The 17,812-nt window shown below is 34.6% G+C and overlaps 1 protein-coding gene and 1 pseudogene across 1 annotated transcript in view; one reads left to right on the top strand and one right to left on the bottom strand.

Annotated features, from left to right (window-relative positions):
* Nucleotides 1–17,812, bottom strand: part of Dnajc1 (DnaJ heat shock protein family (Hsp40) member C1) — a 225,857-nt gene that overhangs the window by 177,903 nt on the left and 30,142 nt on the right. The gene's annotated exons all lie outside the window — the stretch shown is intronic.
* On the top strand, nt 1,858–4,430 carry LOC114087171 (melanoma inhibitory activity protein 2-like; annotated as a pseudogene).

Raw genomic sequence — 17,812 nt, 5'->3', positions numbered from 1 at the left:
ACTGGCTTGGGAGGCTGAGGCAGGAGGATTGCAAGTTCAAAGCCAGTCTCAGCAAAAGCGAGGCACTGAGCACTTCAGCAAGACCCTGTCTCTAAGTAAAATATTTTTTTAAAAAAGGGTTAAGGCTGTGGCTTAGTGGTTGAGTGCCCCTGAGTTCAATCTCCAGTACACACACACACACACACACACACACACACACATTATAGCACTGTAATATCTAAGTTGCAAACTTGATACTTTGGCTTGTCTTTTTGTTTGTTTGAGACAGGGTCTCAATAAATTGCTTAGGGCCTCGATAAATTGCTGAGGTTGGCCTTGAACTTGTGATCCTCCTGCCTCAGTCTCCTAAGTGACTGGGATTATAGATGTATGACACCATGCCCATCTGATAAGTTGATTCTGATACACGTATATACATTGTGAAATATTCACCACAATCAAACTAATTAACATATATTACCTCACATAATTAAATTTGTTAAAAAGTTTCTAAACTTTCACGCCCTATAGAATAGGATAAGTGTTTTAGTTTACACTGATACAACTCTGGCCATAGAAATATAAATAATAATCAGTCTAATCATACATAGTGGCATAATGCCTTTGAACTTCTTACATATTTAGAGATATTTAGAAAACCAATGACTACTAGTGAATGTTTTCCTTCAAACATTAGATCTGTCTCATGAACAATTCAAGCATAACTATAAATAAAAAAATATGTCTGGATGTCAAGCATCAAGCAATGAACTATTTATCTTAACAACAACATAATTCACTTTCAGGAGCTAAAACCATTTCAAAGAGTCATATCTGTTCTTCTCTTTGCTATATATTTATAATAACCAACTTAGAAGTTTTCAAGTCCTATGAGAAGTCAAAAGAAAAGAACATTTGAGAAAAAGATTTTGAAGACTCTTTTAACTAAATAGTAGCCTAGAAAAACTGACATGAAAAATAACTCAAGTTTTAGGCTCCTTCTTTTTAGGAACATTAGATATGCTGTGCTTTATTAAAGTAACTTGTCATAACTGATTTGTGCCCATGTTACAACTCTTCTAAAATTACTTTTAAAAGAGTCTAACATGAGAGTTTTCCTATAGAAGTAATTCAAATTACTTGTATAGAAAGTGTCAATAGGGCTGGGGATGTAGGTCAGTGGTACAGAGCTTGCCTACCATGTAGAAGGCCTTAGAGTTTAGCCCCCAACACTGCAAGGAAAGGGAGGAGAGGGAACAGAAATGGAGGAAAGGGACAAAGATAGATGGAAGGAAGGAAAAGGGGAGGTGCCAAAAGGGGAGGGAAAAGAATGAGTCATTAAAACAAAACAACAAGTGGTATAAATATAAATATGTGGCATAAAAGTTCTAAAAAAATTCTACTAAGCTTTAGAATTTTAGTTACAACAAACTGGATATTATGACTGTATAGAATAACTAGTGCATAAAAAGTTCCACGGTGGCCTGGCTGAAACCAAACCCAGGGGTGGATGGCATGGAGAGAATGCATAGTGGGCTCAAGTGGGACCAGATTGAGCTTGTGCTGCTTCAGGACACACAGCATAGAGAAGGGGCAGAGACTCCCCAAAAGGGGGGCAGTGTGAGCCCATGAGGCCTGTGGGAGCTGGTGAAGATGGTTCCCCCCCCAACCGCCCCCAGCCAGTCTGCAGTGGTTGCTCTGTTGCCTGGTGCAGGTTCCAGTTCCAGACCAAACACAGACCAAACCACAGCCTGTGTGGGTATGGCTGGGCAAGCTGTGGTTGCGGTGGCAATAGCCAAAGAAGTCTTGGAGGAGCCACGGGGTGCCCTTCAGCCATACTAAGGGGTGGTCCTGGAAGAAGTATGCAGGGTTGTGGCAACATTGTCTGAAGACATGAAACCAGGCCCTAATCCTTATGGCATTCTTTGGGAGTTGGTGATATGTACAGCTATTGGATTTTTTGCTGTTCTCTCATTTTTGTGGAGATGTTTTCAATCTGTGAAAAGCAGGCTATATGTGGGAAGAGAAAGAAAGCTTGCTCTAAAACTTTCTGGACTAATTGAAGAAAAATGTGAACTACTTGAAAAAGTTAGCCTTGTTCAAAAAGAGCATGAAGGCTTACAGTCATCTTTAAAGGATGGTGGTTTTGAGAAGGGTTCAACAGAAGCACAAAATTTGGAGGCAACATATGAATAGCTAGATAAGTCCAAATCTAAATGTGGGAATGAATTACTCTTTCTAGAAAAAGAGCTAAAAGAACAGAAAGTTAAACATTCTAAACAGGATGAAACAATGGCGGATATATTAAAAAGGATAAAATCCCTAGAAGACAAATCAAAATCCCTCAAATCACAAATAGATGAAGCTAAAACAACCCTCAGAATATTTCAAGTGAATGAAGAAGGACTTATGCTGGCAATAAAAGAGGCTTTGAATGAAAATTCCCAACTTCAGCAGAGTCAGAAACAGACTTTAAAACAAGAAGCTAAAGTATGGAAGGAACAAGTATGTGTCCACAATAAAGAGAAAATACCATTTGAAGACTTTAAAGTACATGCAGAAAAAGTTCTAAATGATAAAGAAAATCACATCGAATCTCTGACTGAATGCTTGCTGAAGATCAAAGATAGGTCTTCTCCAAGCACAGGAGCCCAAACAGATGATGGTAACTTGGAATTGGAAATGAAGAGCGAATCAGAAATTGGTGCTCACTTAGATAATCAACCAAAAGGAGCTTTGAAGAAACTGGTTAATGGTGCTAAACTAAAGGCCCCTTTAAAAATCTTAGAAAGAGAAAGAAGTCAAATTTTTACTTTATAATCTGAAGTAGAGAAAACAAAGGAAGACCTTATAGAACATACTAAAAATCTAAAGACTGAACAAGCATCTTTGCAGTCAGAAAATACACAGCTTGAAAGTAAGAATCAGAAGCTTCAGCAGAAATATAAAGCCATGATGGAATGATATCAAGAAAGTATAATGAAACTCCACAGGAAATTAAGTGCAGAGGAAAATTACCAGGTAGAGCAAGAGGAAAAACTTCCCAAAGTGGAAGAAATGATCAGTCATACAACTGAACAGCTGGAGACCTACAGAAAGCAAGCCAAATATCTTGAAGAAGAATTGGAGATAACTATTCATTTCTCTCAGGGGCAGATTATTTCCTCTGAGAAAAAAAGCACATAATAGTGAGTTGGCAGCTTGGATTACTGAAAGAAACCTCAATTATTTAAGGAAACAAAATGCTCGCAACACACAAAAATTAACTGAAAAGGAGTTTAAATTTAAACTTTTAGAAAAAGATCCATTTGCACTTTATGCTTCAAATACAGCATTTGGCAGAAAGCATTCCCCAAATTGTCCCTCGCCTTTGGGCCGACCTTCATCTGAAATGAGACCTCCTCATTTGGAAAAGAAAGGTCCACTCACACTCTCACCTTTGGGAGGAGGAAGAGGCTCAAGGGGCCCAGAGAATCCTCTGGACCATCTGACTAGCAATGAAAGAAGAGACTCACACTATGATAGGTTAACTGATCCTCAGAAAGCATCTTCTGACATCGAGTCCCTGTTATCTCCATGGGAACAGGCACATAGGATAATGATCCCTCCACCAGGCCAACCATATTCTGATCCACGTCTTTCTCTACAAAGGCAAGATGGATGTTATTCTAATTATGATAGACCACCAGGTCCAGCAGAACTCAGAAGTTCTAATATGCATTCTTCAGATAAAGTGAATGGGCCTATGTCTTTAGAAACAGAATCCAGTAGAAAGGATACCAAAGTCGATCTTGGTGATTCCAGTGTGCCTGATTCATCTCTCCCTGCTGAAAACCAAGCAATCGGTTCTGCCTCTGTTTTTGCACCTTTTTCTCTAATCAGAGGTCCCTTGTTTCCAGTGGATCCAAGTAGTCAGTTCATGAGAAGAGAACCTTTTTCCCTCCATGTCCTCCAGGAAACGTGTATGGAGCATTTCAAGATTATATTCCACCAGGCCCACCATCCCCTCCATTCCCAATGGGACCCCAGTGTTTTCCTCAGTATCTCCCCCAAGAGCTGGATTTCTCCCCCTCCCCAGACTCACCACCCCTTCCATTCCCAATGGGACCACAGTGTTTTCCTCAATATCTCCCCTCAAGAACTGAATTTCGGGGCTGGGGATATGGCTCAAGCAGTAGCGCGCTCGCCTGGCATGCGTGCAGCCCGGGTTCGATCCTCAGCACCACATACAAACAAAGATGTTGTGTCTGCCGAAAACTAAAAAATAAATATTTAAAAAAAAAAAAAAAAAACTGAATTTCCACCCCTCCTTCCCCCGCATTCTGAAAGTAGAAGTGAGTTCCCTTCATGTTTGATTCTACCTTCAAATGAGCCTGCTACTGAACATCCAGAAACATAATAAGGAACCTGACAATAGTTTTGATCTCTCGTCAAAAGTTATTTGATTTAGCTCTTATTTTTAGTTTAAGTATCTGCTATTACTTCAGTGATTTTACTTTTGTTCCAATTTAAGCTTAATGGAATTATAATTCTTAGAATAGTATTTTGTAAATAAAGATTTAAATATGAATCTTATGAGTAAATTACTTCCATTTTATTTTATTCTGGATGGTATAACTTAATTTGATTAATCCACTATTACATAAACAACAATGGGAGTTTTATATTTGTAATCTTGCAGGTGGGAATTTTTTTTAACATTTTTTAGGTGTAGATGGACACAACACAATGCCTTTATTTTTATGTGGTGCTGAGGATCAAACCCGGGTCCTACTTGTGCTAGGGGAGCGCTCTACCGCTGAGCCACAATCCCAGCCCAGTTGGGGATATTTTAAACTCCAAACAAAGGCTATGCCTTTATGCCAAGAAATGTATTTACTATGATTGCTGCAAATGTGAAAGTAACACTATGCTTAATGAAATATTTTAATTGATTTAAAGTCTTGTTTGGCATTAAAATAAAAATCAGCTAGTTTTTCCATAAAAAATAACTTGAACTTATTAAGAATAAACAAGAAAACATGACTGAATATATCATGTAAACAGGAGGTTTCAAATACAAAAAAAATTCCAGTTCTCAAAAAATTTTTAGGAATTGGAAACTACAATTTAAGCTCACTTTATCCCAATTTTCCATTATATCTTCTTTATTTTATGTTCATTTTCATAAAATAAAGAATTGCATTCGGCTGTGGTTCACTGATATTTTGAGTGTCCTAGTCTTTGTTTGGCTTTCAAGGAGACTTTTGTAAAATATAAATGAATTATTAGAACACTGAAATGAAAAAAAACCAAAGATATAATTCCATATTTTGTTATTGTTAGATTCGATAGTCATGACTCTGCCAAACTACTATAAAATTTTAAAAACTCTTACTCTCAATTTCTATATCAATGCAAACAAGTAACAATTTGCAAAACTGCACCAGTCCAGAGACTATTGGACTATGTTTTGACTATTGGACTAACACTTTGAACTATGTTTTCCCCATAGAGATCAAGAAAGAACATTTATTAAAGATACTTTAATTAAGAATTAGTGGTTAAAGCTTTATTCAAGTGTTAAATATTCTCTTAACTTTTTTTTGTGAAGAGTATACATTGGGGGCTGGGGATGTGGCTCAAGTGGTAGCACGCTCACCTGGCATGCGTGGGGCCCGGGTTCGATTTTCAGCACCACATACAAACAAAGATGTTGTGTCCACCAAAAACTGAAAAATAAATACTGAAATATTCTCTCTCTCTCTCTCTCTCTCTCTCTCTCTCTCTCTCTCTCTCTTTAAAAAAAAAAAAAGAGTATACATTGAAGTCTAAAATAAATGCCGTAATATGACTTTCTTCTTAAAAATAAGAAGCAGCTTTATCACATTTGAGGGCCAGTGAAAAGTCTGAATGATATTTGAGCATACAATTAACTTAAATGAGAAAACAGTTGGGCCTTGAAAAAAGAAACTCTACAAGTTTAATAAATCTAATCTTTCTGTTTTCCCTCAAGAGTTACACTAGTTGTTAAATAAATCCTATAAATAATTCTTACTTGACAGCATAAAACAATATGTGCTCTAAATGAGTAGACAGAAGTCTACAGCCATGGTCTCTATAAAATGATCACTCATTTTTAATTCAGAACTACTTTTACCTTAACTTCTACTGGATAATAGTTGCTGATATAGTTCATGTTTTACAACAAGAAACTGGAAATAAGATAATTTCAGATTGAAAACAGAACTGAAATGCCTAAATATCATGATACAGTCTTGTAAAAAGTTTTTGCTTCAAAAGAATAAAAAGCTGAAAGGTCCTTCTAAATATGACACCATTTATCAAATCAGCTTCCAACTTTGATTATAACTCTATAAACCACAGTTAAATAAAATAAAACAATATTAAAAATTGGCAATTTATAGAATAAGCCTTAAGGAAATATTAAGTCCAAAAATGAAATTAGTATATACAATACATATTTATGTACACATTACCTAAATAATAGGGCTACCTGTTATTATAAAAATCAAAATTCTCACAACCAAAGAAGAATCTTTCTTCCAATATTTGAGCCATCATAATTAAAGGAATAGTCTTTCCCACATGACTTATGAGGACAAATAGAGCATCAATGAATGAAACAAGTATCTGATTAAGTTTTAGTAAGCACTAACAATAACCTAAAAAGAAAAAGACTATATCTCCATTATCAAAAAAATACAAGCCAAAAATAGATAACCAACAATAATTAGACCTAAATTATTTTCTAATGTTCTATTCATTACCAGGATTCTTTCATTCTATAGTGGTCATAAAAAAGGCCTGAAATACTTCTTAGCACTTGCCTACCATCTGTTCTTCTACAATAGAGAATATAGGTGCAATAGAATTTTGCTGAGATGCATTAAATTCACATATTGAGGGATATCAATATTCCTCCAATATTCTATGAACCTGAAGGCATTGATATTGGGTAAAAGAATTGTGTTTAAAAACAAATTTGAGATAAACTGTAAAGTAATAGAATGTGATATCATTAATAAAATTATTTTTAATAATTATTAAGACCACAGTTTTATGCTCATTATTTAAAAAAAAAAAGAAAATGTTAGAAAAAATTGTGGAGATGAAGGTTTCTCTAGCTTTCATACAATTTTTAATAGTAATCTGTCAACTGGACAGGCCTTAATACTTTTCCATTATAAAGAAGTTATACTTAACCTCACTAGTTAAAATTAAAATAAGATAGAATTTTTCATCCTCAAGAATATAGAAAATGTAAAAGTGTTAAACAAGAATATTAAATAGTGCTAGCATGTGGGGAGCATAAATTAGCATTGCCACTTGGAAAAGTTGGCTGTGTCTAACAAAATATGACGTAGCCTATGATCCAGAATAATCCACTTGTAGGCACATAACCCAGAGTAGGCTAAGATATACAATATAAAATATATTTTTTATTAAACTTTTTGATTGAGTTCTACAGTAGCAGATTTATTTAATATTTACAACTCAAACCCAACAATATATATTTCATGGAAAAATAAATACCATTTACTCTGACACTTTTTACTACGTTGTTCTGTTCTCTTTTAAAATGCAGATTCCAAACTACTCAACTGATTTTTTAATGCTGTTTGGAAAACACTGCCCGGAAAAACTAGTGATACATACATAACAACATCTATAAGTCTGTTCATTGTGGCATTGCTTAAAATAGAGAAAATAACTGAATATAACTTTAATGTCCATTAATAGGCAAAAAACTAAAATATGAAATACAATGCAGTTATCAGTTTAAATTAGATCTAGGTAACATGAATGCATCTCTATGTAATATGCATAATTCATAAAAATACAACGTATAGTGAAAAAAGCAGAATGATATTTTCAGAATATCATTAATTTCCAGCAATATCATGTTTATAAATATATAAAAATACTAAAATTGTTTAGAAGTATATATTTTAATATATTAACTCACAGTAGGGTGGAGGTACTAGCAGATAAAGAGGACTTTAGCTATATATGTTTTAATTTTTAAAGAGTTTTTAAATGTTACTTGAAAAAAAATTTCAGAGTTTCAGTAAGTTTTGTGGTATAAATTGATAAAATGAGAACAGAGGTGAGGAAGAATTAAGGACAGTTCAGTAGAACCAGGTATAATATCCACACACATGAATCAATAAGAGAAAAAAAGAAACTTAAAAAACATTCATAAGGACTAAGGAAAGATTAGGATTAAAGAAGTATGTAGCAACAGCTGGAGAAAAAAGCATGAAGTGGGCAGAAAAGGAGGAAGAAAAGGCCTAACAATTGGTAAACTGATCCATCCCTCATTGGTGGTTCAACTGTATAAATAAAAGAGTGGCAGCTTAGTGGGAAAGTACTTAGCAACTCTGTTTACACAGATAACAGAAAGTGCCACTGGAGTGGCAAATTGAACCCAACAAGGCCAATTAACCCTTTCACCTTAGTGTTTTACACTACCTATCCTTCTTACTATGCCTCTGTTGATCTACACAGATATGTGTTAGGACCAAATGCAATGATAAATCATTGTTACATGTATTGATGAATTCTGCCAATTCCACAAAGCACAGCATTTTATTTAGTGTTCTGAATACCTTCTTTTCTACTCTCATCTGTTTTTAATTAAGAAACACTTTCAAAGGAAGATAAGTTATCCCTAAACTTAACCTACACATGTCCTTTATTAAACTACTCAAGTTTTTTGACTTAAAGTATTTTTAAAATGTAATACTCACCTCAAATTTCTTCTAGATAAATTAGGGAAATATTAGAGAAAGATTTAGATGGGCAAAAATGTAATAAAGAAACACTAAAATTCACTGAAGAGGTCTGTAACAACCTTATAGCTGCTGAATGAGCAATATTTCTATGACTACAATTTATTACTTAAAGAGAAACTTTACATCTTAAAGGGCTATATTTTTTAAGATAGTGATAGGTTTACTGCTGACTCATTTTTCTGCTTCTCAAATACAGTCATGTCTTTTTAAAATCATGTATATTTGAGAGCAAGGATCATATTCTCAACATATTCTATAAAATCTAGAAAAATGTCATGTACCAACTAGGTGTACAAATATTTGGTAAAAGTATGTTGTGCACTGTTGACATGTGAAAGTCTTGTTTCTATGAAGTAAGGTAAATAACAAAAGTACATAATTGTTTAGTTGCAAACTAAGGCAATTCACATAAATGTTTATTCATTAATCCTAACACTGTCTTTTCCTCACTATCCACGCTCCCAAAGGTACCAACATCATCCTGCCATCAGCTGAAATTCCATGTCAAATTTTCTCCTGGCCATATTATTTATTACTGAATCTTATTAGTAATTATATTTCTAAATGCTAGTCAAATAATGGGAAAATCCCAACAGATTATTTTGAGGAGGGTTGTGAAGGGATAATACACTGTATTTCTTAATCCAACAAAGACCAACAGCACTTTGAAAAGGTTACCCTTGCATTTTAAGAGGAAGGGATGTTTCCCTGCTCTGGCTTTTCTCAACTCTTCCTACTTAGTAACTAGAGAATTCTGCCTTCCTTATGAGACAGATGCTATGTTGATTTCCATGGCCATGTTAAAATTGGTGGAGAAAAAGACAATTATGGCAGCTTCAGCCTTTCTCTCATTTAGATTAAAAATTTGTGAATGCAGGCCACCTACTAGGATCTTCTATTTCTCTTTTTTCCATAACACCAGCACAAACATTGCAAAAGCAATCAATCAAAAACAATCAGTAAAGAGGCAAAGAGCCAATGGTAAGCAACAGAAGAAAGAAGCAGATATAACCCACATCTACTCTCTTGAATGAGTTGGAGTATGATGACGCTTTTTTTGGAGGTAGATAGAGAATAGAGTGGACCCTCACCGCACTACTGGACTCCTACTCCCTTGAAATATTCTCATGAGCACAAAAGCAGAATCCTAGTACTTAAATACCAGACAAAACTCAAGCCTTTATCTTAGCAATTTTTTTAAAAAAGAAAACTACCAAACTTAAAAAGTGAAAACAATAGACCATTCCAAGTAAACATTACTTAGCTAAAAGCTACAATCTAATGATCTAATTTACAAAGCTTACTTTGTATAAAGGAACTAATACCAGATTCTTCTCAAGAATTCACTCTTGTTTTGTAGATATTTATAGAAACTAAAATATGAATTAAGTTAAAAATTCTGAAAGAAAAATAATTTCCCAAAGTAGGAAACCCATGCAAAGACATGTATGGCTCAAAAAGATACAGATATCTCTATATCTCTTCTGAATTCTCTTAATTGTGAGGGTCAATTTTGGACTTCAATTTAGAACTGATTCCTAAAGCAAGAGACCAAAGTATATGGAGCCAATAGTCAATTACTATAATTTTTTTTCATTAAATAAAAGCATCCTAATATACCCAATAAAATATTTACATTAAGAGTCAGGAAGTTTATATTCTACTGTGATCTTACATGTGATCATTACATCATTCGCAATCTCCACATTCCCATCTGAATTATGAGGGTTTATAATAGGTCATTTCTCACTTTAGGAAAGATGAAATAATTGTATAATACAAAAATTCCTTGAAAAATCTAAAAAAAAAAAAAAAAACTACTATTTTTTTTTTCCAAAGTGACATGTGGGGGAAAAAAAAATCCATGCCCAAGACATATTTTACATTTTATATATCAAAACAACCATTAGATAATATTTAACTGCAAAAGGGTTGTTTGTTTTGTTGTTTACTAGAAATTGAACCCACAGGCACTTTACCACTGAGACATATCCCCAGCATGTATGTATGTATGTCTGTATTTATGCAAGGGTCTTGGTAAGTGGCTTAGGACCTCACTAAGTTGCTGAGGCTGCCCTTGAACTTTTGATTCTCCTGCTTGAATCTCTGAAGTCACTGGAATTACAGGAGTGCACCACCACACCTGTATTTTTAATCTAAATGGGGATGTCTAGGTTCTATATAGGAACATTTACTTTATTATATAATTTAGATAAGCTTCAATAATTTTCTCCCTAAAATTTCTAAATTTCTTCCGACTTTTTAATTTCTTAGCAACTAAATATATATGAAGAAATATATATTTTTCTTAATTAACTTTTTAATACATAATACAATATTCAAGAAGTACTAAAGAGTTCCTAGTACTAAAGATTCTCCCCAGAGGGAAAGGGAAAGGGCAAAAAGATCTGCCAGCTGGAGATCCCCTCACTAGGACAAAATATAAACACCAAATGCCCCAGGACCAACCTCCTCCAGTCACACCTTGTTTGTTCACAGGTATCACCAAGTTAATCCCTTTCAGGGAATTAATGTACTGATTAGGTTAAACTCTTATAAACTCTATCATTTTATCTCTAAACTTTCTTGCATTGTCTCACAATGAACTTTTGGGGACACCAAATATCTAAACCATTAACACTGACAAAGTAAATTTATAGAATTCAGAAATCCTCTCCTTTCAGTAAAGTGGGAAAATCAACAAGTGAAAAGATCAATTCACAACTTGATAAGACTGGAAGATCAGCAACATCTTAAACTGGAAATGCTTTTTGAAAAAGTAGGCAAGGCTAGGACACAGCACAAGCAAGCCTAGTGTTTACAACTACATACGGCAGTCTACTAATTGATTATATTTTGTCTTATAATGATTCCAAATTATTTCCTATCTGTAAAGAGCAGGAATCACATGCTTCTTCAAAAGATTTCATTAGACCTAGCCCAGAGTTTGGGACTAATGAAATGAGTGAAGAAATAGAAGGAGGCAAAGGAATAGGAGAGAAAGAATTTAAAAGACTGTAGAATTATACACAAAATTACTACTGAAAAGAGCCTCTATAAGACCCAGGTATCCAAAGGTTAAAATATTTCATGAAACCATCATTCATTCAAAGACTCTGCAAATTCAACAAGTGATATGTGAATACAGTGTTATCAGAAACATCTAAGACTATAAAAATACACAAGTAGGCAATATCAACTCTGATTAAACATTGTCTTTGATGTGTACACATATTAGCAATCATTCAGCATACTGACGGTTAATTACCACTAGAACATGTGCTTCTTTAACTTAAATTATCTTATACATAAATAATAGTTAATATTGGAGTGATGTCCTTATAAAATAGAAATTGTGTGAATTTAACTTGATTGTTTTCCCCCGGTACATTCATTTTCTTAAAGATTAGAGACAAGTTTGCTTACAATTAAAGAACTAAGTCTTAGCAATATATGAACACCTTTATAAAAAACAGCTAAAGGTCTACAGAAGTGCCTTCCATTAATCTAAGTAGCAGCTGGTTTACTAGCTTCAAGAACTTCTATGGCTACCATGATGTAAAGCTATCTGATGAGTCCGTGGGGCGCAAAAGAAGCTCAAAGAAAGCTGGACGCGGTGGCACACGCCTGTAAGCCCAGCAGCTCAGGAGGCTGAGGCAGGAGGATCATAAGTTCAAAGTCAGCCTCAGCAAAAGCGAGGCACTAAGTAACTCAGTGAGACCCTGTCTCTAAATAAAATACAAAATAGGGCTGGGGATGTGGCTCAGTGGTCAAGTGCCCCTGAGGTCAATCCCCAGTACTCTCCTTCCCCCTGCAAAAAAGAAGCTACAGAGACAATTCCTTAATTTTTAAACTTATGCATTAGTGGAAAACACTGTACTCTGAATCACATTTTGAATTTTTATTTTATATATATGTACATATATATTATATATCTCTAATATAAGAAGCATGAACACTAGGTTTTAAAGGATTTTAGGAACTGACCATGATAGGAGACGGAAATGCTGATGAAGACTTAATTAATTTTTTAAAGTACTGCTTTTTTTGTTAGTACTTATAAAGTTCCATAAATTTTGAGGACTCTAACCTAATTTTTTCTGTCAGTCCTGTTTTAGGCTACTATTTTGCAGAATATAAAGTATATATGGTATTATTGTAGAAATACCTGTACTTTGATCTCATCTACATAAAGTAGAAAATAATGAATAGAAAGCAATATTAGAACACCAGTTAAGGAGATATCCTCATTTGCTTTTCTTCTTTTTTCACCATAGCTTTACTGATAAAGCCTTCTGCATATCAGGCTAAGTGGGTAAAAGGACTTTTAGATCTTCAACTTCTTTCACTGTTTTTGATAATAATAAAACCTTTCTGCACCCATGACTTTTGCATTTCTCTTATTATGAATATACAGAGAGTAAGTTTGTTTGGTATAATTCTCTAGCTTATCTTTCTCAGAATCAGAACATAACAGATTTATGAAATTGGAAAGTCTCTAGGTTACACAGTCTAATTTTATACCAAGTGAGAAATTCTTTCTATACTATTAGCTATAAATTCTGTTCTAAACATGTGCTAGTTATTGAATAGTAGTAAACAAAGACACAAAAATCTAGATATCAACCTATAATACATATATTTCCTAGTTCTGTTCATTAAGAAATACACAAAGGAAACAATAAAAGAAATACACAAAGGAGACTTACACCCATTTAGTACCTGTATTTTGATATCTAAACTATATATTCTCCAGTAAAAAGAACTAGATAGCCTTAGAAAAATGACTGACTCCAGAGCGAGGGCAATGGAAATACAAGATGAACCCAGAATGTCTCATGGTAACAGAAAAAAAGAAAATACCCTGAAATATAGCTGGGTGTGGTGGCACAGGCCTGTAAACTCAGGGGCTCGGAAGGCTAAGGCAGGAGGATAGAGAGTTCTAAGCCAACTTCAGCAAAAGTGAAGTGCTAAGCAACTCAGTAGTACCCTGTAGGGCATGGCTGCCTGCTTCCTGGTTTTGAGGCTGTACATGTGGCTGGGATGGCTCCTGGCCATCAGCCAGGAGGCGGTGCTGTGAGCAGTGACGGAGGAGGCAGACCACCTCAGGATAGGTCCAGACCACCTCAGGATAGGTCTTCGCCCTCATGGACAGCTTGTGCCTTCCCTTACAGACTATGGGGTGGGTGTATACGTGAACTTGCTCCACCCCTCTGGCCTTTATCCTGATTGGCTCCTGTGCAGTATATAAGCTGTGTGTACTTCCTTATTAACCGAGATCCTGCTTTGACTGTTCTCCCTGGCATGTTTGATTGTCCTCCGGGGAGGGACGACCTTTATTGGCTTGTCCTGGTCGGGGTGTGCTTTTCCCGCTTCTCCAGCTGGTCAGGAGGAGACGGGGGCTAAAAACCCTGACAGTATCCTACCTCTAAATAAAATACAAAATAGGGCTGGGGATGTGGCTCAGTGGTTAAATGCCCCTGAGTTCAATCCCTGGTACCCCACTCCCCAAAAAAGAAAAGAAAATGCCCTGAACTATAATAAGGATAAGACAAAAGACACAGGAGTCAAGGTAAAGGAGTTCCCAATGGCCAAAAGTAGGATGCTATGAGCAACAAAATAATGATAGAAATGGAGTAAAATCCACTGAGTAAAATAAAAATTCATAAGCTCATCCTGATCATCAATACATGCTAAAATTATTATGAGAAATAGGATATTTGCATAGTCTGAAAGTATGTTCCATATGGAAAATAAAACAAAACAAAAACACTCCAAATATTAACTTTACAGTAGAAAAAAGACAGAAAAACTGAAAAATGGCAGACATTCAATCAAGTGATCAAAATTAATATCATCTGTGATGAGATATATTGTTAAATGGCACGGCATTTCCATGGTTTTTAAGATGAACATGCATAGACTGAAGTTAGTCTTTAGAAGTTTTTTGTTTGTTTGTTTTGTTTTTTAAAGACAAGCCTTGCTATGTTGCCCAGGCTGGCCTCCCACTCCTAGCAATCCCACTTAAGCAATCCTTCTGTCTCAATTTTCTCAATAGTTGGGATTATAGGTATGCCCACCAAGCCCAGCTCATGAAGATATTTTAAACAAACCCAAATTGAGGGACATTCTAAAATATAGCTATCCAATACTCTTAAAAAGGATCAAGATTAAGAAAGACAAAAATTAAGGTAATGTCCTAGAGTGGAAGATATTTAATGCGATAACAACTAAATGTGATTCTGGACCAGGAAAAGGAAGTTAAGGGGATAGTGGACAAAATTTGCATAAGATCTATACATAAGTTCATAGTATTGTATCAGTGTTAATTTCCTGGTTTTGATAATTTTACTAAGGTTATGAAAGACATTTAGGAAAGTGAGGTGAAAAATATACAAGCAGCCTAATATTTGTGCTATTTTTAAAGTCTTAAATTATTACAAAATGAAAAATTATAAGTAACAATAGCCTAGAAATGTATTTTTTTAAGTTTTTTAACAGTTGAAGTCAGAGATCAGATATCTCCTCAGCCTTTCTTTTTCACATTAAACATGTTCCTCTTTGGACAAGATTCCCAGAACCCCTTCTATATTTGCAGCTCTACTTTCTAAAACTCAGTTGTCAGTAGCCTTCTTAAAGTATGTTACAAGGAATGTTTATAATATATTGAAAAAGAATGCATTAAATTTCTCATTTTCTGGGATAGAGTAGTTGTATATTTATTAGTGCAAATTGAAGTTAAATTTTAAAAACAGATTAAACCATATAGTTGGCCTAATTCAATGCGCATTCAAATTAAACTTGAGCATTTATTTTTATTGAGGTTGAACTAGATCTTCCCACTTTATCCTTGTGTAATTGATTTGTTTAAGCCAACTGTAAAATTACATTTTTCCCTTGAATATTCCCATCCTTGCAATTTCAACTCATATTTTACACTGGTATGGCAACATTATTCTGATCCACAATTCTATCATTTATTAACTTGTCATGTATTAAATATATACAATTTGCAGTAAACTACAAATAAGAATCTATTAAAAATTTGCTACTGGGGTTGGGGAGTAGCTCAGCGTTAGATAATGTGTTTAGCATGTATAAGGACTTGGGTTCAACCCCCAGCACCAAATAAATAAATAAAATTAGAACTTCCATGTAGTTAAGATTGGTCATATCAGAGATTAGAAGGGCAGGTGATAGAGAAAATCTTAATAATTATATTAAATTTGTGGTGGGCCTTTAAAAATAAACAGCATTTGGATTTTGAATATATTTTTGTTTTCAATTGGCATAGAGCAATAGTACATATTTATGAGGTACAGTGTGACATTTCAATACGTGTACACAATGTGAAATTATGAGATCAGGATAACTGGCATATCTGTCACCTCAGACATTTATTTGTGTGTGTCTGTGTGTGGGGACATTCAAAGTACTTTACTACTTATTTAAAATATTCAATTAATTGTCAATCACAAATATGCTACTATGTTATATAATATAAGAATTTATACTATCTGCACTCTACCTATTAACCATCATCTCTTCATAATCCCTTCCCAGGCTCTGGTAACCAATGTCTATTCCTTGCATCTTGGACATCAACCTTTTAACTTCCACATAAGTGAGAAATTGTATTTATTTGTCTTTCTGTGCTTATTTCACTGAATATATTCTAGTTTCATCCATGTTGTTGCAAATGAAAGAATTTCATTCTTTTTTAAATTTGTTTTAATTAGTTATACATGACAACAGAATACATTTAGGCACTTTGATATATCAAACATAGATGGGATATAATGTCTCATTTTTCTGAGTGTACATGTTGCAGAATCATATTGGTCATGCAGTCACATATATACATACAATAATAATGTCTGTTTTATTCTACTATCTTTCCTATCCCCACATTCCCTCCCTCCCCTCCCATTACTTCCCTCTACCTAATCTAAGATAATGCTATTCTTCCCTAGTGCTCCCCACCTTATTGTGAATTAGATCCACATATTAGAGAAAACATTCCACCTTTGGTTTTGTGGGATTGGCTTATTTTGCTTAGCATGATATTCTCCAACTCCAGCCATTTACTGGCAAATGCCATAATTTCACTCTTCTTTAAAGCTGAGTAATATTCCATTGAGTACATATACCACATTTCTTGATCCATTCATCTATTGAGGGACACATAGGTTGGTTCCATGGCCTAGCTATTGTGAATTGAGCTACTATAAACATTGATATGGCTGTGTCATTATAGTATACGGATTTTAAGTCCTTTAGGTATAAACCAAGGAGTGGGATAGCTGGGTCAAATGGTGGTTCCATTCCCAGTTTTCTGAGGAATCTTCATACTGCTTTCCATAGTGGTTGCATCAATTTGCAGTCCCACCAGCAATGCATGAGTGTACCTTTTTTCCCACATCTTCGCCAACATTTATTGTTGCCTGTATTCTTGATGTCTGCCATTCTGACAGGAGTGAGAGTTTTAATTTTAACTTCTCTAATTGCTAAGAGATATTGAACACAGTTTTTCATAAATTTGTTGATTAATTGTATTTCTTCTTCTGTGAAGTGTCTGTTCAGTTCCTTAGCCCATTTATTGATTGGGTTATTTGATTTGTGTTACTTGTTTTTTATGGTATTTTTTGAGTTCTTTATATATCCTAGAGATTAATACTCTATCAGAGGTGCATGTGTATTGCTGTATGTATATACATGGCCATATAACCAATGTGATTCTGCAACTTGTACATTGGAAAAATGAGAATTCATACCCCATTTGATTCAAATGTATGTCAAGATCATTGTATTGTCATGAGCAAATAATAATAATAAAAAAGAGGTGCATGTGGTAAAGATTTTCTCCCGATCTGTAGGCTCTGCCCTTACATTATTAATTGTTTCCTGTGCTGAGAAGAAGCTTTTTAATTTAAATCCATTCCATTTATTGATTCTTGATTTTACTTCTTCTGCTTTAGGAGTCTTTTAAGGCCATCATGGTGAAGATATGGGCCTATTTTTTCTTCTATTAGGGT

This window comes from Marmota flaviventris, chromosome 12, assembly GCF_047511675.1.
Source record: "Marmota flaviventris isolate mMarFla1 chromosome 12, mMarFla1.hap1, whole genome shotgun sequence".
NCBI lineage: Eukaryota > Metazoa > Chordata > Mammalia > Rodentia > Sciuridae > Marmota > Marmota flaviventris.
This window is presented reverse-complemented; position numbering and strand designations above follow the sequence as displayed.